The sequence below is a fragment of the Nerophis lumbriciformis genome, linkage group LG29 (genome assembly GCF_033978685.3).
Source record: "Nerophis lumbriciformis linkage group LG29, RoL_Nlum_v2.1, whole genome shotgun sequence".
Taxonomy (NCBI): domain Eukaryota; kingdom Metazoa; phylum Chordata; class Actinopteri; order Syngnathiformes; family Syngnathidae; genus Nerophis; species Nerophis lumbriciformis.
In genome coordinates, this window is record NC_084576.2 from 12,350,939 (window position 1) to 12,376,956 (window position 26,018).

At 40.1% G+C, this 26,018-nt stretch overlaps 1 protein-coding gene across 4 annotated transcripts in view; it reads left to right on the forward strand.

The window, feature by feature from the left end:
• The window catches only part of nr2f2 (nuclear receptor subfamily 2, group F, member 2), a 593,614-nt gene that overhangs the window by 466,755 nt on the left and 100,841 nt on the right, over positions 1 to 26,018 (forward strand). The gene's annotated exons all lie outside the window — the stretch shown is intronic.

Sequence of the window (26,018 nt, forward strand, 5' to 3'; positions counted from 1 at the left end):
ACATTAATTTTGGATGATACCACACATTTGGGTATCACTTCGATACCAAGTCGTTACAGGACCGTACATTGGTCATATTCAAAGTCCTCATGTGTTCAGGGACATATTTCCTGAGTTTATAAACATAATATACATTTAAAAAAAACGATAGATGTTGTGATGCCAACAAATTTTGATGTAATCTTAGTAGTATCGACTAGATATGCTCATGACAGTGGATGTTAGGTGTGGATCCACCAATAGCATTTGTTTACATTTTGACGCCGGTGAGCTACGATGAGTAGTGAAGCATGTTTAGCTATTCCTCGTCCTGCATGGATGATACTTGTAAGAAACATATTTTATTTGTCGCCATGGAGGCGAGGATTAGTGATTTAGAAGTAGCTAAGAAACTGCCGACTGCGGCTGGACTTTAGCCGCTAGCTAGCTAGCCATGTCTTAAAACACCTCTTCCTGAGGGCGTTACAGTGTTGTAGCTTCACCTTTGTTAGTGTTTAAGCCAAAATGCGTCCGTTCTCCTTTTTTTGTCTACACTTCTGCTTGTAAGTACTCTGTGATTGTGCGCTGCCGAACATGCTCTTCTGCTCGTAAATCAGCAATGTCATGACCTGACAACGACCAGGGGGTGGGGGACCGGTACTTTTTAGAGGCGGTAAAGTACCGAATATGATTAATTAGTATCGCGGTACTATACTAATACCGGTATACCGTACAACCCTAGTATGAACTCTTGTAACGTGTAAGAAAATCCGACAATTTCCATCCAATTTACACGTATGCGCCTCCAAGCTCACAGAGTTCTGAGGAGCCTTACATTGGGGTCATGGCTGCTCCTCGGCACACACTTCCCACTCCACGCCACACTCGACGTTGAAAGGGTGCTGAGAAGAGAAAGGAGAATAAAGCACCCGCCACACCTTTGGGCGGCTGTGCTCTTGGAATTCCGCGAGGAACAAAAGCAGAACATTTTTTTAAGCCCCATCTCGCTTGAGTAGCTGTGCATATAGTGAACAACTATTTGTGCAGGGGACGTGCCCGTGGGTTCATTAGCCCCTCACCCTTCAGCCTCGAGCGTACATGCACCTCCTCCTCCCTGCAACAAGCCTCTGTCTTTTTGTCTTCCACCCTCACTCCAGCGTCTCGCTCTCACTTTCATTTTCTTGCTGTTTCTTTTCTATCCCCGCTTCCTTTCTGAAAACCTGGAAGAGGTTTTTAGGGCTGGCCAGTGTTTGTAATTAGCTCCCAGTGTTGGAATGGAACATGTGGAGGTGGGTGTTAATGGGCTGGCCAGGCCCTTACTCTCACAGCAGGCTGAGAGCAGAAACAGAAACCAGTCTTTGTTCCTGGTGGATAGGGAGAAGACAAAACGTGTGTATTAGGGGTATGGAGGTGGACCTCTGGAAAATATTAACGTGCGTTCATATTTACGAAGCACGGTGTTATTTATAATGACTGTCACCACCATGATGTGTTCTCAGCAGGGGACTTTCTGGCAACTTGGTGTGTACCATTACACTAACTCACAATAATCTATGCCAGGGCTATTCAACTGGTGGCCCGGTGGCCTAATCCGGGCCCTGCAGAGTTCAATCAATGTTTATTTATATAGCCCTAAATCACAAGTGTCTCAAAGGGCTGCACAAGCCACAACGACATCCTCAGTACAGAGCCCACATAAGGGCAAGGAAAAACTCACCCCAGTGGGGCGTCGATGTGAATGACTATGAGAAACCTTGGAGAGGACTGCATATGTGGGTAACCCCCCCGCCCCCAGGGGAGATCGAATGCAATGGATGTCGAGTGGGTCTGACATAATATTGTGAGAGTCCAGTCCATAGTGGATCTAACATAATAGTAAGAGTCCAGTCCCTAGTGGGGCCAGCAGGAAACCATCCCGAGCTGAGACGGGTCAGCAGCATAGAGATGTTCCCAACCGATGCACAGGCGAGCGGTCCACCCCGGGTCCCGACTCTGGACAGCCAGCACTTCATCCATGGCCACCGGACCTGTGTGTCTCCCCCTCCACAAGGGAGAGGGCGGGAGCAGAGGAGAAAAGAAAAGAAACGGCAGATCAACTGGTCCCAAAAAAGGGGGACTATTTAAAGGCTAGAGTATACGAATGAGTTTTAAGATGGGACTTAAATGCTTCTACCGAGGTAGCATCTCTAACTGTTACCGGGTAGGCATTCCATAGTACTGGAGCCCGAATAGAAAACACTCTATAGCCCGCAGACTTTTTTTGGGCTCTGGGAATCACTAATAAGCCGGAGTTCTTTGAACGCAGTTTTCTTGCCCTTACATATGGCACAATACAATCGGCAAGATAGGCTGGAGCTAGACCGTGTAGTATTTTATACGTAAGTAGTAAAACCTTAAAGTCACATCTTAAGTGCACAGGAAGCCAGTGCAGGTGAGCCAGTATAGGCGTAATATGATCAAACTTTCTTGTTCTTGTCAAAAGTCTAGCAGCCGCATTTTGTACCAACTGTAATCTTTTAATGCTAGACATAGGGAGACCCGAAAATAATACGTTACAGTAATCAGTTCCAAACTTGGGGGACAAACATTTTTGCAGCAAATTCCTAAAAACGCTTGAATGCTCAGGTTGTATAGGGCTTGAAAGAGTGACATAGTAAATGCAATGCATTGTGGGTCTTGTGGGCCTCTAAAGAGCTTGAATGCAAGGCTCTGTGTTCTAAGTGTTTTCCTGTTCTTTAACAAGTTAAAAATTCCAGCTAACTTAATGCATATCAGGATTTTCCCTAAACTGCCAAGATACCTTCGGCGGTGGGGGCGTGGTTATGGGCATGGTCGCCATGATGCCGTCGAGAAATTTGCATAATTTGCTATGATGTTGTGATTTTCTTTAAAAAGGCTCAAAAAATGTATACACACATTTAATACAAATCTGTTATTATGAATTAGTATTAACATATATTCTTTATTGTTTTGCCATATTTTCAATTGTTGCTGCTTTTTGCACAAGGTACTTTGTTGAGATTTGTTTCAAGTGTTTAAATAACAAACAACACTTCTAGCATCTTCTTCTGGTATTATTATAAAATGTACTTGGGGTTGTATTTGCACATTTTGTAGCTGGCTGTCTGTGGGTATATCTGCAATATGCATAAAAATCACGTCCACATCACAGACATGCTGACAACGCTCCGGACAATGGCGTGCATTTTGTTTACATCCGGTTTCGGTAGCCCGGTTTTCGGTGATCAAAGTGTTTTTTTCTGCAGTGAAGTTTTTTTGCACAATTAATAGGCTAGATATATCAATTCGTACTGTAATGACCAGCTAATGTTAATATTTTATGTTTGTGCGGTTTGGATTTGATGTCAGTTTTTCCCATGTTTACAAACACACAACCGTGCCTAAAAGGTGATTGGCAGAGAATGAGGAAGTGTTGTTGTGTGTCCAGAGAAGTGTGGACTCACCAGACGAAGATGATTGCACGGGAGGTAAAACCTGTTGGAATTGTGCCGTTTGTTCTAAGATTGGTAATAAAAGTTAAAAATAAAGTTAAAAGTTAAAGTTAAAGTACCAATGATTGTCACACACACACTAGGTGTGTCGAGATTATTCTCTGCATTTGACCCATCACCCTTGATCACCCCCTGGGAGGTGAGGGGAGCAGTGGGCAGCAGCGGTGGCCACGCCCGGGAATCATTTTTGGTGATTTAACCCCCAATTCCAACCCTTGATGCTGAGTGCCAAGCAGGGAGGTAATGGGTCCCATTTTTATAGTCTTTGGTATGACTCGGCCATAAATAGCGTCAGACTTTATGATTTCTTCTGGGAGCTACAATATATTATATTACTTTAATTTGTTTTCAAGTAAAAAAAACAACAAAAAACTTATTTTCAAGATAATCAAAATGCTGTGGCGCCACGCCACATTCAAATACGTTAAGAGGAAATTCAGCATATGTTTTGGCTTTGCTCATCCCTGTGCAGTTATTGAACTGAAATGTTTAATTCTTTCTTTGGTAATTGGCAAAAAGATCCATCCAAATCCTCCAAGCGGACTATTCAGGGTATTCCCTCTGTCATCTTCTCTTAGCAAATCCAAAAACAACTTGGTAGCCTTTGCTACTTTGTCGGCTAGAAGACTCACTGTGCTAAATTGGAAGGCAACACCGCCTCCCTGCCACACCCGCTGGATCAGAGATATTCTTGTCCTTAAATTGGAGAAAATTAGGCTGGCATTGAACGGTTGTTCTGTGAAATTTCAGGAAGTATGGAGTTGTGTCCTAAAATATGTAAAAGACTGATCTCAAATTTACCCCCGATTGAAAAGTAATTGAAAGGTAGATAATTGGTGAGCCTTTTGTCTGATGTTGTGTATTGTTTCACCGTGTTGAGGACATTCAGGAGTGCAGTTGTCTGTGGCTTTGTGTCAATATTTGCTTGCTTTTTTTGGGGGGCGGGGGGTTGTATAATTTTTGGGTTACTTGTTTGGGGGAGAAAAAATGAACATTTGACATGTGTTTATTGTTATTTCTGGACTGTAGATTTTATAAATCCAATACACGTTTAAAATAAGATCAAGTTCATTAACTGCCACAAAAAAAACTTCGGTGAGATTTTTTCTCATTTCCAGCAAGAAAGCAAAGCCAAGGAATTTGAGTTAGTAAGCTAATAAAGAGACGGCTATTAGCCTGGATAGCTGCCGTGAGACCATAAAACATGACTGTTAACGCCACCACCTGGTACATGTTGGTGTGTTCACAGCATTTTCAGACTGGTATGTTTGAATTAAAGCATGTATTTTTCAGGTTTACATGTAGCATATAGTAGGCTGTTAGCATTAACCAAGCTAGCTGCAGGCTGCAAATACAGTACAGTATTTTGTAAAAAAAAAAAAAGTATTTTAGTCTTGGGTAAGCACAAAAATGAATTATTATTTTGGGAGCAGTAGCGCAGTGGTCAAAGTATTTAAAAGTAATAATGGGCTTGTTTTTTTTTAGGGAAACCTGCTTATGAAATGAGGCTGGGCACCCTGACCACATCTCAGACACGTAAGAGATGAAAGACGTAGATTATCGGCAATTTGAATGGATGGACAATGAGCCCTAGCAGACTTTGCCATTCTGAAATGTTTCACTGGAATAAAAACTGACTCTGTTGACGAGATATAGACAAGTTTGACTTCGACAATGGCGGCAGCTTACTCAAATCTCTAGTCCATTGTGCTCATATGGATCAATTCCACCAATTGTACTTATTTGTTTTGATTAATAGAGTACAGTTTATCTTTGTACGATCCCTTGATTTTTTTATTCTGTACGATTAATTTTAATCCAGTTTGTTGCTCTTGCTCACATTACTGCGGGTACAGTAAAATATTGTAAACAAAAGTTTTGGCCAACAAAAATGGCTACCACAACCCCACAATGCATTGCAAAATCACAAGCCCTTTCGAGCCTTATAAAGGAACGTGGACCACTGCAAACACAGTGGCAGATCCTTGCTTTGACATTTTAACCTTGCTCGCAAACATAAACACTGGAGTCCAAACTGTGATTTAGATATCTGGGGCATCCTCCAAGGCACCCCTTTAAGGCCATGTCTACATTAAGCCAGATAACTCCTTAAACGAAAAATTATTTAGCCTAAGCCCCGTGTCAGCCACACTAAACCATCGTTTAAGGTTCCCCTCCTTGAATAATTTTTTACACGGGTAAGTGCGCCGTGTAGTTCTTGAATCTCCGGCTCTTAGCTTTGTATGGACTCATTGATCGTTTACAAACTGAGTTCGGAGGGGAAGTGACGCCAGAAAGACCGCACCCCACACAGGAAGTGACATCAGAAAGAACGTGCCACAGCCAGCTTCATAAGAACTGCTTTCGCAACTCGGAGCTAACCACTGGAAATATGGAGTCGAGTCATCCAGACATTCTTCTACAGTCCGTACAGACGCTTGTGGAAATCACCCATGAATACCTTAAGAGAAAGCGATTGCAGCTATTTGGGATACAACACTTCTCAGACGGCAAGAAAACTTTCGAATGTCCAGGTCAGCTATGATTCTACTTACCGAAAAACTTTAATTTGTCGAAAGAAAGACAACGAGAATGCAAGCTCCAGTGGATGTGATAAAAAAGATAGCGTGTGCTTTGTAATTTGTACCTGGCCGACAAGGGAAGACTACGGAAAATGGCGAATGCATTTGGACAGGCAAAGCAGACTGTATCAGTTATTGTCCGCCATGTTTGTCGCGGACTAAACGTCTAGGTCCTGACTATATAAAGTCACCAAAAACGAATGGACAATGAAGGTGAAGGCAAAAGAGTGAGGAGTGTCCTGACCAGATATCTAGATCCCTAGTTTGATTGATGTAAAATGTTATTTATCACATTGTTTACATGTCTAATAAATATTTGATTCATTTATGATGTCTCAGGTGGGATTCACTACAACAGGGCCCCACAGCACACTGGATTCCAGTTAATTGAAATACCACAACACTGGATATTGTTCAGATAAGTTCCATTTAATTTAAGAACTTGCACACAAAGCAACACTGGAGGTGACTATGAGGTGCGCATTTTCTGCGCATGCGTTTCGCCGGCGGACGGAGGGAGGCTTAAACAACCATTGTGTGCGTGTGTGGATAAGGTTAAGTGGGATTTACCCTAGGTAACCTTAGTCGTCTTAGTGTAGAAGGGGTCTAGCTAAGTCCTCTTCTTTTTGGCAGTGACACTTTTTTTTTTTTTGTGGTTTATGTACCTTAAAGGGGAACATTATCACAATTTCAGAAGGTTTAAAACCATCAAAATTCAGTTCCCAGTGGCTTATTTTATTTTTCGAAGTTTTTTTCAAAATTTTACCCATCATGTAATATCCCTAAAAAAAGCTTCAAAGTGCCTGATTTTAACCATCGTTATATACACCCGTTCATTTTCCTGTGACGTCACATAGTGATGCCAATACAAACAAACATGGCGGATAGAACAGCAAATTATAGCGGCATTAGCTCGGATTCAGACTCGGATTTCAGCGGCTTAAGCGATTCAACAGATTACGCATGTATTGAAACGGATGGTTGTAGTGTGGAGGCAGGTAGCGAAAACGAAATTGAAGAAGAAACTGAAGCTATTGAGCCATATCGGTTTGAACCGTATGCAAGCGAAACCGACGAAAACGACACGACAGCCAGCGACACGGGAGAAAGCGAGGACGAATTCGGCGATCGCCTTCTAACCAACAATTGGTATGTGTTTGTTTGGCATTAACGGAAACTAACAACTATGAACTAGGTTTACAGCATATGAAATACATTTGGCAACAACATGCACTTTGAGAGTGCAGACAGCCCATTTCAGGCGCGGTAAGAACATATATTTTTCCACGATTTCAGCACTCAGGTTAACAATACCTAAATAGACACAAAATACTGCATTACTCGAATGATTGAAAAAAATAAATGTTTTTAAGCTAAATTATTGGTAAACACAGTTTATGTATAATAATTTACGTAAAACCGCGAGTAATGAATAAAGTTTTCATCAATTAATATATTCTGTAGACATACCCTCATCCGCTTTCTTTTCCTGAAAGCTGATCCGTCCAGTTTTGGAGTTGATATCAGCAGGCCAGGGAAGCTAGGGTCTTTATCGTTGGAAATGCATCTGCTTTGAGTGTCGCAGGATATCCACACATTCTTGCCATCTCTGTCGTAGCATAGCTTTCGTCGGTAAAGTGTGCGGAACAAACGACTGACCATTTCGTCGGCTTTCCCCACACCCTCGTATTTTGAACAAATGTTGTCCAATTTCTTGCCACTTTCGCATCTTTGGGCCACTGGTGCAACTTGAATCCGTCCCTGTTCGTGTTGTTACACCCTCCGACAACACACCGACGAAAGTGAGAAAATGGCGGATTGCTTCCCGATGTGACGTCACAACGTGACGTCATCGCTCCGAGAGCAAATAATAGAAAGACGTTTAATTCGCCAAAATTCATCCATTTAGAGTTCGGAAATCGGTTAAAAAAATATATGGTCTTTTTTCTGCAACATCAAGGTATATATTGACGCTTACATAGGTCTGGTGATAATGTTCCCCTTTAAGTGTTGCTGTAGCTTGTTTACCTCAGATGCAGTCAGTAGGCATTTGTTCAACGTCTTTAGTTATACAAGTTGTGTTCCTCAAGGTTCAATTTTAGAACCTCACTTTTTCATCATTTGGGCTGTTCAACTCTTCATTTAAAAAAAACTGGTGGGAGACTAATTTTTTACAGCAGATTCTTTAAAAAAAAGTGTGAGTTATTTTGCAGTGTCTTTAAAAAAAACACAGCGCCCTTGTAACTCTGACAAAATAAATAGACCAAAATCAAATGTTTACTGTAGAGGACACATGTTCTCCAGAATATACAACATAGGACTAATTGGGAATTCTTTAGCTTTCTGGAAATGTGTACCCTAAAACAAGTTATTTGAATTTCCCTGATCCATGTCTTTAAAAACTATATATTCTAGATCATTTTACTTAGATAAGATGTGATCCATCCAAAACAGTGGGACTACCTCAGCGTTATACTCCCACTGTCAGCATAAGAAATGTAGCTTTGAATGTTCAGATTTGCAGGTCAGAGTTCAATCGCACTGGGAAAGCAGTGGGCGTTATTCCGCAGCGTATTCAAGATCTTCTCTCCTTTTTCACATGGAGCTGTGTGGCTGCCGGGGCCATCCATTATTGTGTCAAAGTTCTTGTCCGGCGTCGGCCTGCGAGCGGAGTGAAACAGCTTGTTTTCATTTGAGAATGGGGGTGTGTGAGGAGGGGGTGAGCATGTTTCAAGTCCCCTGCCCTTCCAGATGTGCCTTGATCAAGGGAAGTTGACTATGAGCTTTGTGTTCTCCAAGACACTAATGTGATTATGTCACATATTTTCAGCTGACTCCCATTTCTACGAGTCTCGGTGTGGGGTCTTCCTTTCAATGAACTCTATCACGATGGGAACTGGAGGGATTCTTTTTCTTCCAACAGTGTTTGAGTCCGAACAAAACCTTCAAAAGTGTGTTGTAAATCTCGTAGTCAGCATTTTCTCTGAGCTCTTCTGGTTATTATAATTCCCGGATGTATGTTTCTTAATACAAAATCTAAGCCTAAATTAAAAATATGATTATGGTTATCATTAGTATATCATTTTTGTGATTATTATTATTATTGTTATTATTATTAATATTTGTATTTGTATTATGTATTGTTTGTAACATACTGTATGTATGTATATGTATTGTCTATTTTTTTTAATCAAGTGCATTTTTTTATTTATATTTATTATTATTATTATTATTGTCAATAATTTATGGATATACTTGATTAACCTTATCTGGAAAATTAAGACAATTAATAAACATATTATAGTCAATGATAATAACTTATTATGATTATTATAGTTGCAATTCTTATGATTATTATGTATTATGTTTACTATAACAATAATTTGTTATATTATACTTTATTCATTTAAATGTTTTTTTTTTAATTGTTTTTAGTATTGTTATTATTATTAGTGTAGGCACTGTTATTATTGTTATTATTTAGTATACTATTGTGTTTTTTTTATTATTGTCAATCAAGTATATCTACACATTATTATAATAATGGTTATTATTAAGTTTTTAATATTTAAAATTGAGCATTTATGACACTATAAATAAACAAACAACAGTCATCCAAAAATATGGGTTATTTTAGTTTATTATTTTTTTGGTCAATGGTCAACAAAATAAACGAACAGTTTTAAATAAACAAACAGTTGTACATTCATAAATTGACAATGTTACAGACCGAAAGGATTTAGGCAGAAGTTGAGCACTTATTGCGCCTAACTCTATAAACAATCTCAAATACAAGATGAGCTTCCTAAAAATATGAAATTTCCTTTACACAACAAAAACACTTTTCAATTATATACACAGTAAAGACATGTGAACATATACAGTACTGTAGTATATTACAGCACAAACTGGCACTTTTTAATTCAATTAAACTTTAAAAAACTAATCGCAATTGTCTTTATAGTCTTATGAGTTAAATTGATGCATCTAAGCTGTCTGTTGTCATAGTAACATTTAGATGACCACTTGGCAGTGATGGGCAGTAACAAGCTACATGTAGCTAAGCTACATAGCTTAACTACAATTTCCAGTAGCTTAGCTACTGTTTAACGAGTAGCTTCTATTGTAGCTTAGCTACTTTTATACCCATGTAGCTAGGTAGCTTTCATCAAAGCTACAAGCTACAAAGGGAGAAAATGGACTGCGAATCCCGGCCCCCAAAAAATATGGAGAAAATACAATGACCTGGATGAGTGAGAACACACACATTCGGAAAAAATCCATGATGATCGATTGGTGTTTGTTTGATGACTCACAAATGGCTAAGATTAGGACAGGCCAATTAGAGGCAAGATAAGGCAAGTCATCGAAACTAGTAAGTAAAATCATAACAGTCATGCAGTCATGTCACATAACGACTGAGTCAGAGACAGAGGGACGCTTCAAGCTGACAACTCAAAAAAAAAAAAAAAACAGTTGAAAATGGCAGAGGAATTCTCTCCCGCAGATTAGATTTGTCCTCTAGTGGTGAAGAAGACGAGCGGGAAAACCCTTAATAATGCGTTTCCTCTGCCAAAATTAGACAAATGTATGCATTTAGAGAAAACAATGTCCAAAACCTTGGTTTTTAGTTGTTTACTCTATAAACCAAAATCATAACTGCTCTCTTCATCTAAGACGTGGAACACAAATTTAGGAACACACATTAAGGTGAGTTCATGAAAAGTTGCAATGCACATAACCATTACCAGCACATTGGGGTTTTTTGTTTATTTTTGTCAGTATAAAGATAGATGCTGTTTTTTGTACTGTAGGTAGAGAAAATGAATAACATTGTAAGGGGTGGTCCAAAGAAAAGGCAAACCAAAATAAATACATACTGTGAGGTGCGGGGACCCCTAGAGGTCATTGTAGGATGTCCCCAGTTAAATGACAGATAGTTAATAGTAACGGACCATTATTGGATCCATTTGTACACTCTGTTAGATTAACATTGATATTATACATGTGGGCCCATAGATATAAATGCAGTCAAATGTAGCTTTGATGTAGCACGCTACTTTTGCCGTGTAGCTTGCTACATTTCTAGCTTCACCTGTAGCTTAGCTACGTTTAATCGGGAATAACTTGCAGCTTAGCTTACTACATTTTCCAAGTAGCTTGCCCATCACTGCCACTTAGCGAGCCATCGGTCACTTTAAAGGCCTACTGAAACCCACTACTACCGACCACGCAGTCTGATAGTTTATATATCAATGATGAAATCTTGACATTGCAACACATGCCAATACGGCCGGGTTAGCTTACTAAAGTGCAATTTTAAATTTCGCGCAAAATATCCTGCTGAAAACGTCTCAGTATGATGACGCCTGCGCGTGACGTCACGGATTGTGGAGGACATTTTGGGACAGCATGGTGGCCAGCTATTTAGTCGTCTGTTTTCATCGCAAAATTCCACAGTATTCTGGACATCTGTGTTGGTGAATCTTTTGCAATTTGTTCAATGAACAATGGACACAGCAAAGAAGAAAGCTGTAGGTGGGAAGCGGTGTATTGCGGCAGGTGTTGTGCCGGATAACGCACTCCTGCCGTAGAATGCACCCCCTGACTGTTGTGCCGGACAACACAGCCGGTGTTTCATTGTTTACATTCCCGAAAGATGACAGTCAAGCTTTACCATTGGCCTGTGGAGAACTGGGACAACAGAGACTCTTTCCAGGAGGACTTTGAGTTGGATACGCAGACATGGTACCGTGAGTACGCATGCAGCTGCGGCTTCCAAACATTTGATCGCTTGCCCGTACGTGCGTGCCGCTATGTGCATGTCACGTACGTAACTTTGGGGAAATATATGTGCTGTATGAACTTTGGGGAGGTGAACGGTACTTTGGGCTGTGGGATTAAGTGTGTTGTGCAGGTGTTTGAGTTGTATTGGCGGGTTATATGGACAGGAGGGGGAGGTGTTTGTTATGCGGGATTAATTTGTGGCATATTAAATATAAGCCTGGTTGTGTTGTGGCTAATAGAGTATATATATGTCTTGTGTTTATTTCCTGTTTTAGTCATTCCCAGCTGAATATCAGGTCCCACCCGCCTCTCACAGCATCTTCCCTATCTGAATCGCTCCCACTGCCCTCTAGTCCTTCACTCTCACTTTCCTCATCCACGAATCTTTCATCCTCGCTCAAATTAATGGGGAAATCGTCGCTTTCTCGGTCTGAATCGCTCTCGCTGCTGGTGGCCATGATTGTAAACAATGTGCAGATGTGAGGAGCTCCACAACCTGTGACGTCACGCTACTCGTCTGCTACTTCCGGTACAGGCAAGGTTTTTTTATCAGCGACCAAAAGTTGTGAACTTTATCGTCTATGTTCTCTACTAAATCCTTTCGGCAAAAATATGGCAATATCGCGAAATGATCAAGTATGACACATAGAATGGACCTGCTATCCCCGTTTAATTAAGAAAATCGCATTTCAGTAGGCCTTTAAGTTATGTTAACGTACCAATGATTGTCACACACACACTAGGTGTGGCGAAATTATTCTCTGCATTTGTCCCATCACCTTTGATCACCCCCTGTGAGGCGAAGGGAGCAGTGAGCAGCAGCAGTGGCCACGCCAGGGAATCAATTTCGGTGATTTAACCCCCAATTCCAACCCTTGATGCTGAGTGCCAAGCAGGGAGGTAATGGGTCCCATTTTTTTTAGTCTTTGGTATGTACACCTAATGATAGTGAACTAGATCCAGTATAGAAGATGTATCAAAAATGCTGCTTCATATGATTGAATTGGTTATTGTTATTATTATGGTTGCATTTGCAGTGGTGCACTTCAGCAGCGCGTACGACTGAGAGCGCTTTCAAATATTTTGCATCTTGAGTTATGAAAAAAATTGCTGTCGCTGCTAGTTTTTTTTCCAAATGGGCAAACTTCTCTTTGCTCTACATTTGCAGTCTGAGAACATCCAAAGGTTCCTCTTCTCCACTCCAGTGGGCTGCTCCACTCCACACCATGGCTCATTAGGCCAATAGAAAGGAAAGGACCACCTCAGCAGCCCTCGCTGCCAAGCCTGCGCAGCTTTCAGCAAACCTGCAGGCATTGTTGGCCCTGCTTCTTGTAAACTGCCCCGTAACTTGAGTGCGTGCTGCTAAAGAGGATACCTAGTGGCATCGGGATTGGAGGAGGGCCGACGTGGACACATCAAATCTGGCAACCTGCCCGCAAACATGTCATTGAAGGGAAAGGGGAACCGCATAGTACAGAGAGTTACAGCATCGCGTCACACCCGCCGCTAGATTAGATGCCATCTGGGAAGACAGCTCTGTCATCTGCGAGTCCAAATGGTAAACTCCACTTTCATTTAAGCTGCCAGTCTGTGTAAAAACAGGATTATGCCTCCTGCTCACCGACTCGGCCTCGATTCGCTCCCCCAGGTCACTGCCAAAACGATGTGGCGACGGGCCGCTGTCTTCGTGCCACCTCTCTCACAGCGTGGTGGACGTTCAGCTGGGAGTTCTCAGCTTCCTCTATAAAACTCGGGACTTAGCTTTACTGCGCTGTTGTGCTTTAAATTTGTGAGGCGACGTGTTTTCCACCAGGCTGCATATACCGTATTTTTCGGACTATACAGTAAGTCGCAGTTTTTTTCATAGTTTGGAGCAGCAGTGACTTATACTCAGGAGCGACTTATGTGTGAAATTATTAACCCATTACCGTAAAATATCAAATAATATTATTTAGCTCATTCACGTAAGAGACTAGACGTAGAAGATTTCATGGGATTTAGCGATTAGGAGTGACATTGTTTGGTAAACGTATAGCATATTCTATATGTTATAGTTATTTGAATGACTCTTACCATAATATGTTACGTTAACATACCAGGCACATTCTCAGTTGGTTATTTATGCCTCATATAACGTACACTTATTCAGCCTGTTGTTCACTATTCTTTATGTATTTTAAATTGCCTTTCAAATGTCTATTCTTGGTGTTAGGTTTTATCAAATACATTTCCCCAAAAAATGTGACTTATACTCCAGTGCGACCTATATATGTTTTTTTCCTTCTTTATTATGCATTTTCGCCCGGTGCGACTTATACTCCGGAGCGACTTATACTCCGAAAAATACGGTACTGTATTTTTCAGGACCATAGGGCACACCGGATAAGGTGCACTGCCGATGAGTACCGTATTTTTCGGAGTATAAGTCGCACCGGAGTATAAGTTGCACCTGCCGAAAATGCAAAATAAAGAAGGAAAAAAACATATATAAATCGCACTGGAGGCCGGCCAAACTATGAAAAAAACTGCGACTTATAGTCCGAAAAATACGGTAGGTCTAGTCAGGTCTATTTTCATACAAAAGGCGAATCGGATATTAACCTCTTAAGCTGTTTGTTTACATGCTTTTTTTTATTTCTCTTTGCTATTTGGGCTTATTGGACCCTAATTAGAATAAAAACTAGGAATCATCTTTTTATATGATGTACTTATGAGTCCATAAGTAACAAACGTGTACTTCATGTTTAGTGACATGCTAATTCTTATTTTTACACTTTTCCAAATTCCATTGTATGTTATACTCTTCTGACACCACCAGACAGCAGCATAAGTGTCCACATAAGGGCCATAAGATCCAAATTCAGTAGCGTACACAATTTTGGAAATAAGAGCTAAAAGGTGCTGTCCACGCATGTGGCCAACTAAGCCTTTAGAGGCGCATTAAAGGGGTAATTTTTGTAAAAAAAAAAAAAAAATTATAAATGTAAAACACTTCCGTGTGGTCTAGATCAGTGTTTTTCAACCACTGTGCCGTGAGAAAAGTCTGGTGTGCCGTGGGAGATTATCTAATTTCACCTATTTGGGTTAAAAATATTTTTTGCAAACCAGTAATTATAGTCTGCAAATGATGTGTTGTTGTTGAGTGTCGGTGCTGTCTAGAGCTCGGCAGAGTAAACATGTAATACTCTTCCATATCAGTAGGTGGCAGCCAGTAGCTAATTGTTTTGTAGATGTCGGGAACAGTGGGAGGCAGTGTGCAGGTAAAAAGGTAGCTAATGCTTAAACCAAAAATAAACAAAGGGTGAGTGCCCCTAAGAAAAGACATTGGAGCTTAGGGAAGGCTATGCAGAACGAAACTAAAACAGAACTGGATACAAAGTAAACAAAAACAGAATGCTAGACGACAGCAAAGACTTCCTGTGGAGCAAAGACGGCGTCCACAATGTACATGACAATCGACAATGTCCCCACAAAGAAGTATAAAAACAACTGAAATATTCTTGACTGCTAAAACAAAGTAGATACAGGAAATATCGCTCAAAGACAGACATGAAACTGCTACTGGAAAATACCAAAAAAAAGAGAAAAAGCCACCAAAATAGGAGCGCAAGACAAGAACTAAAACACTACACACAGGAAAACAGCAATAAACTCCAAATATGTCAGGGCGTGATGTGACAGGTGGTGACAGTACACCTACTTTGAGACAAGAGCTACAGTGATGAATGCTTGGTTATGGTTTGAATTCATATACAACACTTGCGACAACGACTTTTTACTGTCAACTGAGTTTCGTTTTTTAATGATTTCTGCTGGTGGTGTGCCTCCGCATTTTTTCAATGCAAAAAATGTGCCTTGGCTCAAAAAAGGTTGAAAAACACTGGTCTAGATAACATGTAATGGTGGTTATTTGGTCAAAATGTTGCATAAATTATGTTTTACAGACCATCTTCGAGTCGCTTTCTGACAGTCGCTTCAGGACGGTAGTCGAAGAAATTTCAAAAGATGGAGCTAACTGTTTTAATGACATTCAGACTTTACTTAAATCAATAACGGACTAGCATCTCCTCATCCATGGCTCACGAGTGCAACAACAACAACAAATGTGTCCCGTGAAAAACCGTCCGACCGGAACTCTCTAATAACTAAAGTTCCGTGGGTGAATTATGTAAACTCACTACACAGGTAGTTCTTTAGCGCTTCCATAGCGAGATATAAGTTAGAACTTTACGCTACTTCATATTAGAAATGGCAACAGCGGAGGGTGAATGTCCCATAACAACAAGATAGTGAAAAAGAAGAAGCTTATCGACTACCGCATCGGCACTTTACTTAAATCAAAAACGGAGCAGCATCTCATCCGTGGCTCACTAGTGCAACAACAACGCCGGAAATGTGTCCCGTGAAAAACCGTCCGACCGGAACTCTCTAATAAGTTCCTTAGGTGAATAAAGTAAACTCACTACACCGGTATGTTTTAGCGCTTTCATGGCGAGTTTACTGACAGATATAAGTAATAACTTTACACTACTTTATATTAGAAATGGCAACAGCAGAGGATGAATGTCCCATAACAAGAAGATAGACAAAAAGAAGAAGCTTATCGACTACGAAATCGTCACGGATTACAGTGGCGGACGTGCTCAAATTTTCAGCACTTATGCAGATCTCAAATACACATCAGCAGGTACCAGAAGGTCAGAAAATTTGCTTATTTTTTCTCATATGTTGAAACAAAATGCCAGATAATATTACTGCTAATGGGTGCCATTCTGCGGTCCTTGTACACACACCATAGTAATACTTGTATCTCTGACTACGTTAGCCGTATTGGGCCTACAATCCATCAAGTGGTGCGGCTTCAAAGTTGTACTAAAACATTTTGACAGATTTTTGAGAGCCGTGTGTAATGTTCTTTACTTTCAATGGAACATTTAAAGTTTTTGTGTTTACTGGCGTTATATTGCAGTCTACACGTATCTCTTATGTGTGACTACCATCTATTGGTCACACTTATCATTACACTATGCACCAAATAAAACTGCATTGAGGTCGGTAAGCACAACCAGAATTATTCCGTACATTAGGCGCACCGGGTTATAAGGCGCAATGTTGACTTTTGAGAAAATTAAAGGATTTTAAGTGCGCCTTATAGTCCGAAAAATACGGTATCTGCAACATAAAAATCGGCATAAGGAGTTGTATTGTATTACGATGTTACATGTTTTGTATATTAGGACAAGCGTCGGATTTCAGGATTAACTGTAATGTTTATTGAAGATATCAGACATCAGCATAAGGCCATTATATGTTTATTTTTTGGAATTGCATAAGGGTGGATGATAAATATTGGACAGATACTGCAATTATGGGGCCGCTAAGAGGAATGTTGAGGCCATACCAATAAATCCGAAGACATTACAAAAATAGCTCTGATTTAAAAAAAAAAGAAAAGAAATGTGGCTGGATGACACGTACTGGGCTGTAGGTGGGCTAGGGGTGAGTAAATCAAGCGTTCCTTTCCTCAAACTTGCCTCAGTATGTTTGTGCTGCAAAAAATCATTGGTCTAACTATTATACAAACCCCGTTTCCATATGAGTTGGGAAATTGTGTTAGATGTAAATATAAACGGAATACATTAATTTGCAAATCATTTTCAACCCATATTCAGTTGAATATGCTACAAAGACAACATATTTGATGTTCAAACTGATAACTTTTTTTTTTTGCAAATAATCATTAACTTTAGAATTTGATGCCAGCAACAAAGAAGTTGGGAAAGGTGACAATAAATACTGATAAAGTTGAGGAATGCTCATCAAACACTTATTTGGAACATCCCACAGGTGAACAGGCAAATTGGGAACAGGTGGGTGCCATGATTGGGTATAAAAGTAGATTCCATGAAATGCTCAGTCATTCACAAACAAGGATGGGCCGAGGGTCACCACTTTGTCAACAAATGCGTGAGCAAATTGTTGCACAGTTTAAGAAAAACCTTTCTCAAACAGCTATTGCAAGGAATTTAGGGATTTCACCATCTATGGTCCGTAATATCATCAAAGGGTTCAGAGAATCTGGAGAAATCACTGCACGTAAGCAGCTAAGCCCGTGACCTTCGATCCCTCAGGCTGTACTGCATCAACAAGCGACATCAGTGTGTAAAGGATATCACCACATGGGCTCAGGAGCACTTCAGAAACCCACTGTCAGTAACTACAGTTGGTCGCTACATCTGTAAGTGCAAGTTAAAACTCTCCTATGCAAGGCGAAAACCATTTATCAACAACACCCAGAAACGCCGTCGGCTTCGCTGGGCCTGAGCTCATCTAAGATGGACTGATACAAGGTGGAAAAGTGTTCTGAGGTCTGACGAGTCCACATTTCAAATTGTTTTTGGAAACTGTGGACGTCGTGTCCTCCGGACCAAAGAGGAAAAGAACCATCCGGATTGTCATAGGCGCAAAGTTGAAAAGCCAGCATCTGTGATGGTATGGGGGTGTATTAGTGCCCAAGACATGGGTAACTTACACATCTGTGAAGGCGCCATTAATGCTGAAAGGTACATACAGGTTTTGGAGCAACATATGTTGCCATCCAAGCAACGTTACCATGGACGCCCCTGCTTATTTCAGCAAGACAATGCCAAGCCACGTGTTACATCAACGTGGCTTCATAGTAAAAGAGTGCGGGTACTAGACTGGCCTGCCTGTAGTCCAGACCTGTCTCCCATTGAAAATGTGTGGCACATTATGAAGCCTAAAATACCACAACGGAGACCCCCGGACTGTTGAACAACTTAAGCTGTACATCAAGCAAGAATGGGAAAGAATTCCACCTGAGAAGCTTAAAAAATGTGTCTCCTCAGTTCCCAAACGTTTACTGAGTGTTGTTAAAAGGAAAGGCCATGTAACACAGTGGTGAACATGCCCTTTCCCAACTACTTTGGCACGTGTTGCAGCCATGAAATTCTAAATTAATTATTATTTGCAAAAAAAAAAATTAAGTATATGAGTTTGAACATCAAATATCTTGTCTTTGTACTGCATTCAATTGAATATGGGTTGAAAATGATTTGCAAATCATTGTATTCCGTTTATATTTACATCTAACACAATTTCCCAACTCACATGGAAACGGGGTTTGTAGTTTTTAAGTTAACGTTTCATGGAGCTGGTCATGAATCATAAGGAAGGAAGGATTTGTATTGTCATTGCACAAGTACGACAAAATGTAATTTCACTTTTATTCGTGAAATGTTTATAACATAAAAAACTATAATAGTTAGACTAAAACATTGTTGCAGCACAAACGATTGGGACTGGTTTGGGGAGATTTTGGCATTGCTCGAGGGCTGGTAATGATTAACAACACGTTAACACTATAAAAAACATAACATAGGTTATTGCTTCCCGAATACTGCGTTGCTTCTTTTTGTAATCTGCGTCATCAGTAATGTAACAAGATGCATGTTTGTGAAAAGTCTGTAGGCATCAAATTCCAAATGAGCTAATATTTGCAAAAAAATAACACAGTTTACCAGTTTGAACGTTAAGTATCTTGTCTTTGCAGTCTGTTCAATTGAATATAGGTTGAAAAGGATTTGCAAATCATTGTATTCTGTTTGTATTTACCATTTACACAACGTGCCAACTTCACTGGTTTTGGGTTTTGTAAGTCTGTAAACATGAACTGATGAAGCCTGCTCATATGAGAGGAGAAGCGTCTTCTCAATGAATCAATCAATCAATTCCTTTATTGTCATTGTCATAATAACACTTAAGTCATACAAGAACAACAAGATTTTGTTTGAGCTTTGTCCAGCGGCATAGAAACTGCATTGATGTGCAGGTTGACAATAGTTTACATTTTAGCATGTTAGCATTGTCAGGAAGATCGCGATAAGAGGGGTGTGGGGGTGGGAACAGTCAGATGTCTGATGGGTGTTACATTGATGTTGCAGCAATGCAATGTCCAGAGCACAATTATTCAGGTGGTGAAGAGTGAGGTAATAAGATGGTCCGGGGCAGCAAAGGGGCAGGCTGTACATTTAGCAGTCTCACAGCCTGGGGATACAGACTGTGAGACATTCTGGTGGTCCTGGCGCGAATCGATCTATACCTCCTTTCAGAGGGTAGCAGGTTGAAGAGGCCATGTGCTGGGTGGTATCTGTCCTTCAGGATGTTGTGTACTCGCTTTAGGCAGCGAGTTGTGTACATGGCACTCATCTCTGGGAGTATTGTCCTTGTAATTTTCCCCGCCGCTTTAACCACAAAGACAAACTTCACAGTGCAGTTGCGATCGATCCAATGCCCTGAGAATCCCTAGAATTGAACCGTCTGACTTCTTGTCATGGAATTAAACCTTCAACCATCAGGAAACATTGGCAATAACATGTATGCTGTATGCAACCTCCTGATGTAGTTTTTATTAACACCACATGATAGCACTTTGTAGTACCACAAGTGATTAGCATTCAGCAGCTTTGTTTACCTCCGCATGTGTTTTACTTGTTGTTGATTGTGTTACTCAGCTGTGGGTGTGAGAGTCATCCGTTTGGACTTTCCTTGCTTTTATTTACTTTCAACTAGTGTTGTATGGTATACCAATACTAATAAAGTACCGCGATACTAATTTATTAAAATCGATGCGATACTGCCTTTGAAAAATACCAGTAACGATCTTTCATCCGAATGCTGCTGTTTGGTGGTGAGTAAAGAGCCGAGGCGCATGATGTTGTGTGTCAAAACGCACACACAAAGTGCATACAACTTGGAGAGGAAGAATATAAAAAAAAAACGACAATTCTACTGGTTAATAAAGAGGGTGCGTGAAGTATAATATGGAGGTATTTGGGTTTTAAAACTAACAATAAAGGTGATGCTTTAAACAGGGAGGCGTCGCGCCTTGCCCAATGTGGGGATTTGTATTACCGTCTTTGCTTCAAACTTAGGTAAACATTCAAATAATAAGCATTCAGATCTGCACAAGGAGTTTAAATAGTGACAGGTAATAATGTAGTTGTTACACCTGTCCTGCTGTTCGGCTCCATTGCAGACCGTAGTCGAGGATCACAGGGGAGACATTTGCTTCAGTGTCGATATTTACGTTGGGGGTAACACCCTTCACTTAACCGGGCAATGGGTCTGCTAAGCTCCGCTTTCGGGTCAGAATGAAGATGCCGCCGAGTCGTGACAATCTGGTTGCTTTATTATTAGTTTTGCAGGAGACAACCAGACCCCGTTCATCACTCATCTGCACAGTGCACGCGCTCCCTCGCTCTCTCTTTACTCGCCCTCTCACTCACTGACGTCACTCAGCCAACACGTTGACATTCTCGCAAACACACAACTAACTTATGAGCTAGTTAACTCATAAGTTAACTAGCTCCCCTTTTGTGCACATGTAGATATGTAGACGCGCACACAGCTGCATGGCTTGATGCCAAAAAGTAGCAGAGTTAAGACCGCCCATCTACCGTCAACCAATGCAAGGGAAATGACTGAATTTTGGTAACAAATTCATACAATTGTGTTTTAGCTTGAGCAATGTGTGTTTTACCTGCTACATGGCTTATCTGTGTACATGTATCCATAGTTTTGTTTTTAGTACTTACTAAAATTGTATTTTTCTTAAAGCACAGACCAGGAGTGGCTACCATAAATCATGAAGCATTTAATATAATGTCAGTAAAGCTTTTTATTTTGTTGTAACCTAATTCTTGATTATGGCAGACTGTATGTAATATGGACAATTGTAAATTGTTCTTTGAGTGCAACAAGAAAAAATCAATGTGTTTAATGCCTTTTAGTTAATATTTCAACCTACTCAGTGGCCTAGTGGTTAGAGTGTCCGCCCTGAGATCGGTAGGTTGTGAGTTCAAATCCCGGCCGAGTCATACCAAAGACTATAAAAATGGGACCCATTACCTCCCTGCTTGGCACTCAGCATCAAGGGTTGGAATTGGGGGTTAAATCACCAAAATGATTCCCGGGCGCGGCCACCGCTGCTGCCCACTGCTCCCCTCACCTGCCAGGGGGTGATCAAGGGTGATGGGTCAAATGCAGAGAATAATCTCGCCACACCTAGTGTGTGTGTGACAATCATTGGTACTTTAACTTTAACTTTTAACTTGTAAAATTATTTGAGTGCAATAGGAAACATATGTTTATTGTATTGTAATATTTTCTGTTAAAACAAAGCCAATGTTGACATTTTTCTTAGTTCCCTTTATTTGGAAAAATATCAAAGTATCGATATAAATTTTGATACCGGTACCAAATTATTGGTATCGGCACAACCCTACTTTGAACTCATCAGGGATATAAATGCAGTTTGCTCCTGACCAGTATTACAACTAAGACTGTCTTCAAATAGTCAATTATTCCACAAATTGATTCGGAGAGGTCTGAATAAACTATCAACCGCATGTGGAACAAAGGCAAGTTGAGTACTTGCTGAGGGTGTATTGGAAGGATAGATCGATTGCGTTGATCATGTTTTCTTTAAATATTAGTCAAACATTTGTGTGTGCAGACAAATCGTTTTTAGAAAGTAAGAGATAATTCTTACCTGCTTACAGAGATTTTTCTAGGTGCCAAAAAACAGCTGGCCTTGTTTTGGCCTCCCATGTCTCTTATGAAAACTATTTGTCTGCAGACAAGAATCTTTTATTAATAGTGTTGGGAGGATGTTTCTACAAAGGGGGATGCGGGGTCAGACACAGAACTCGCCGTGCCAGGTGTAGCGCTCCTCTGGCAAAGATAACGATTCTTCTGCACGTTCACTTATGGACTGAAACTACTTCTCTTTCAGTGATTCTCAAACTTTTTTCACCAAGTACCACCTCAGAAAAAACTTGGCTCTCCAAGTACCACCATAATGACCAACAATAAACTACAGTTGCGTAGTAGGCCTATGTATATATTAAAAACAAGTTTACTTAATAGTTTTAGCCACTGTAACATTACATACAGTTTAAACAGTAACACTGTGTTTGAATATAGGAAAATAAAACACTGTACTTTAAATAAGTTCTTCTGTGGCGTACTACTAGATGGAGCCAGCGTACCACTAGTGATACACGTACCACAGTTTGAGAATCACTGCTTTATTTAGTCAAGTTTGATGTCTTTGCTCAAAAAGGTTCATTATATTTTGTTATTCATATACGTTTTAAAATGTTCTTGTAAGCAGACCAGATTTTCGGTATATTAGATGGATTTTTTTAACCTTTTTTTACAGTTACGCGGCCCGGTGCAGGTAAAAAAATCAATCTAATATACTGAAAATATGGTCTGATTACAAGAACATTTTAAAAAGTTTGATGTCTTCTTGGTTTCGTACCAGAGCCGTGTACCTCAGTATCTGAACTATTCAATCTCTATCGCAGTTCTGTGTTTACCAGAGTGGTTTGGCCCTTTTTAGTGATGGGAAAAGTTGCAAATGAGAGCTATTCTCATTTACACTTCTTGGTCACATCAATAAAAGACTATTTTCTTTTACATTGGTAACTCAACTTATGAGTTCAATTGGTTTCACGACCGAGCTCATTACTATAAACAGTCGTTTCTCAAATCAATCCCTCTTGTAGAAATTATTTTAAATCAACCTAATCTATGCTTTGCCCTCTCAAAACACCACCATTTTAACATGCCTTTTAAAAAGATAAACACACTTTTAGATAAAAATATTGTTTGAAAATCATTACGACAGAACGTACTACACTACGACAGTAGTTTTATAAAATTATGTAATTATATTGTTCAGCTTTTACCTTGGGGAGCAGATTTTTGTAGAGTGCTGCCTACGGGCTGCTTCTCCATCATGTAACAAAAGGAACTCGGAAATCGCTGTTTGTGTTGCACATGGACATATTTGAGAGACGGACCGGAGAGGTTAGAGTTGACAAGAAGTGTTCTGTATGTCTGTGTACCAAAAATAATGCACAATCTTCCAGTTTGTTAAATCCGGAGTCTGACAAAAAAAACATCAAACACAGCTTCTCAATATTTTCCTGGATAAATGTTTGTCGTTTGGACCTTTGTGGCTGCAAGTGGCGGACGCTGGTCCAAACGACAAACATTTATCCAGGAAAATATTGAGAAGCTGTGTTTGATGTTTTTTGATAGTCTGTTAACCTGTAGGACATTTTTTTGATTTCCTTGATTCGGTCGCCCGCGTCTTTTTTTTTGCGCTAACTTTGTCAGTCACGGTGGTTGGAGAGCAGTGCTCAAACACGCACGTCAAACTGTCAAATCAAAACTTAATTTGAATATATGGTTTGTTTCTTGTGTAAAAGAAGCAAGAAGAGCAATGTGTAATAATATATGAACTGTTTATTGCTCAAACGGCACAACTCTGTGACAAATACTTCTTCAACCGGCGGCAGATACGGTCAATTATGCTTGCAGCTTGAAGAATGACCAAAAGCCGGGAGACAGCTGGTATCTCAAATTACTTGTAAGTTAAGGTACTCGTAAGTAGGGAATGGTACCGAATCTGGTACTTTTTTGGCACTGACCAAATCCTACCGGGAACCGATTCATGTAAATCCAATGGTGCCATGTTTCAGTATCTGGGTTGGGCGTGACGTTGCAGACAAAACGACTTTTTGTACTCTGCACTTGGCGATCAATCCAGTAGTACGGACATACATCCATCCATCCATTTTCTACTACTTGTCCCTTTGATATATGGATAGAAATTAGGGCTGTGAATATTTGGGGGTCCCACAATTCGATTCAATATCGATTCTTAGGGTCACGATTCGATTCAAAATCGATTTTTTTTTTTTTCAATTCAACACGATTTTCGAATCAAAATTGATTTTTTTTCCGATTCAAAATGATTCTCTAGTCATTCAATACATAGGATTTCAGCAGGATCTACCCCAGTCTGTTGACATGCAAGCAGAGTAGTAGATTTTTGTAAAAATCTTTTATAATTATAAAGAACAATGTTTTATCAACTGATTGCAATAATGTGTATTTGTTTTAACTATTAAATGACCCAAAAATATGACTTATTTTATCTTTGTGAAAATATTGGACACAGTGTGTTGTCAAGCTTATGAGATGCGATGCAAGTGTAAGCCACTGTGACACTATTGTTCTTTTTTTTGTATTTTTATAAATGTGTAATGATAATGTCAATGAGGGATTTTTAATCACTGCTATGTTGAAATTGTAACTAATATTGATACTGTTGTTGATAATATTTATTTTTGTTTCACTACTTTTGGTTTGTTCTGTCGTGTTTGTGTCTCCTCTCAATTGCTCTGTTTATTGCAGTTCTGAGTGTTGCTGGGTCGGGTTTGGTTTTGGAATTGGATTGCATTGTTACGGTATTGTTGTGTATTCGATTTTTTTTAAATGAGAATCGATTCTGAATCGCACAACGTGAGAATCGCGATTCGAATTCGAATCGATTTTTTCCCACACCCCTAATAGATATATAATTTATTCATGTCCAGCAGCCAAACTATCTCTAAGTCAGGAGTGCCTATTAGTTCGAGCACGAGTTACCGGTCGATCGCGGAGGGTGTGTCTGTCGATCGCCAGCCAGGCATTAAAAAAATACAAACCCCGTTTCCATATGAGTTGGGAAATTGTGTTAGATGTATATATAAATGGAATACAATGATTTGCAAATCCTTTTCAACCCATATTCAATTGAATGCACTACAAAGACAAGATATTTGATGTTCAAACTCATAAACTTTGTTTTTTTTTTTGCAAATAATAATTAACTTAGAATTTCATGGCTGCAACACGTGCCAAAGTAGTTGGGAAAGGGCATGTTCACCACTGTGTTGCATGGCCTTTCCTTTTAACAACACTCAGTAAACGTTTGGGAACCGAGGAGACACATTTTTTAAGCTTCTCAGGTGGAATTATTTGCCATTCTTGCTTGATGTACAGCTTAAGTTGTTCAACAGTCCGGGGGTCTCCGTTGTGGTATTTTAGGCTTCATAATGCGCCACATATTTTCAATGGGAGACAGGTCTGGACTACAGGCAGGCCAGTCTAGTACCCGCACTCTTTTACTATGAAGCCACGCTGTTGTAACAAGTGGCTTGGCATTGTCTTGCTGAAATAAGCAGGGGCGTCCATGATAACGTTGCTTGGATGGCAACATATGTTGCTCCAAAACCTG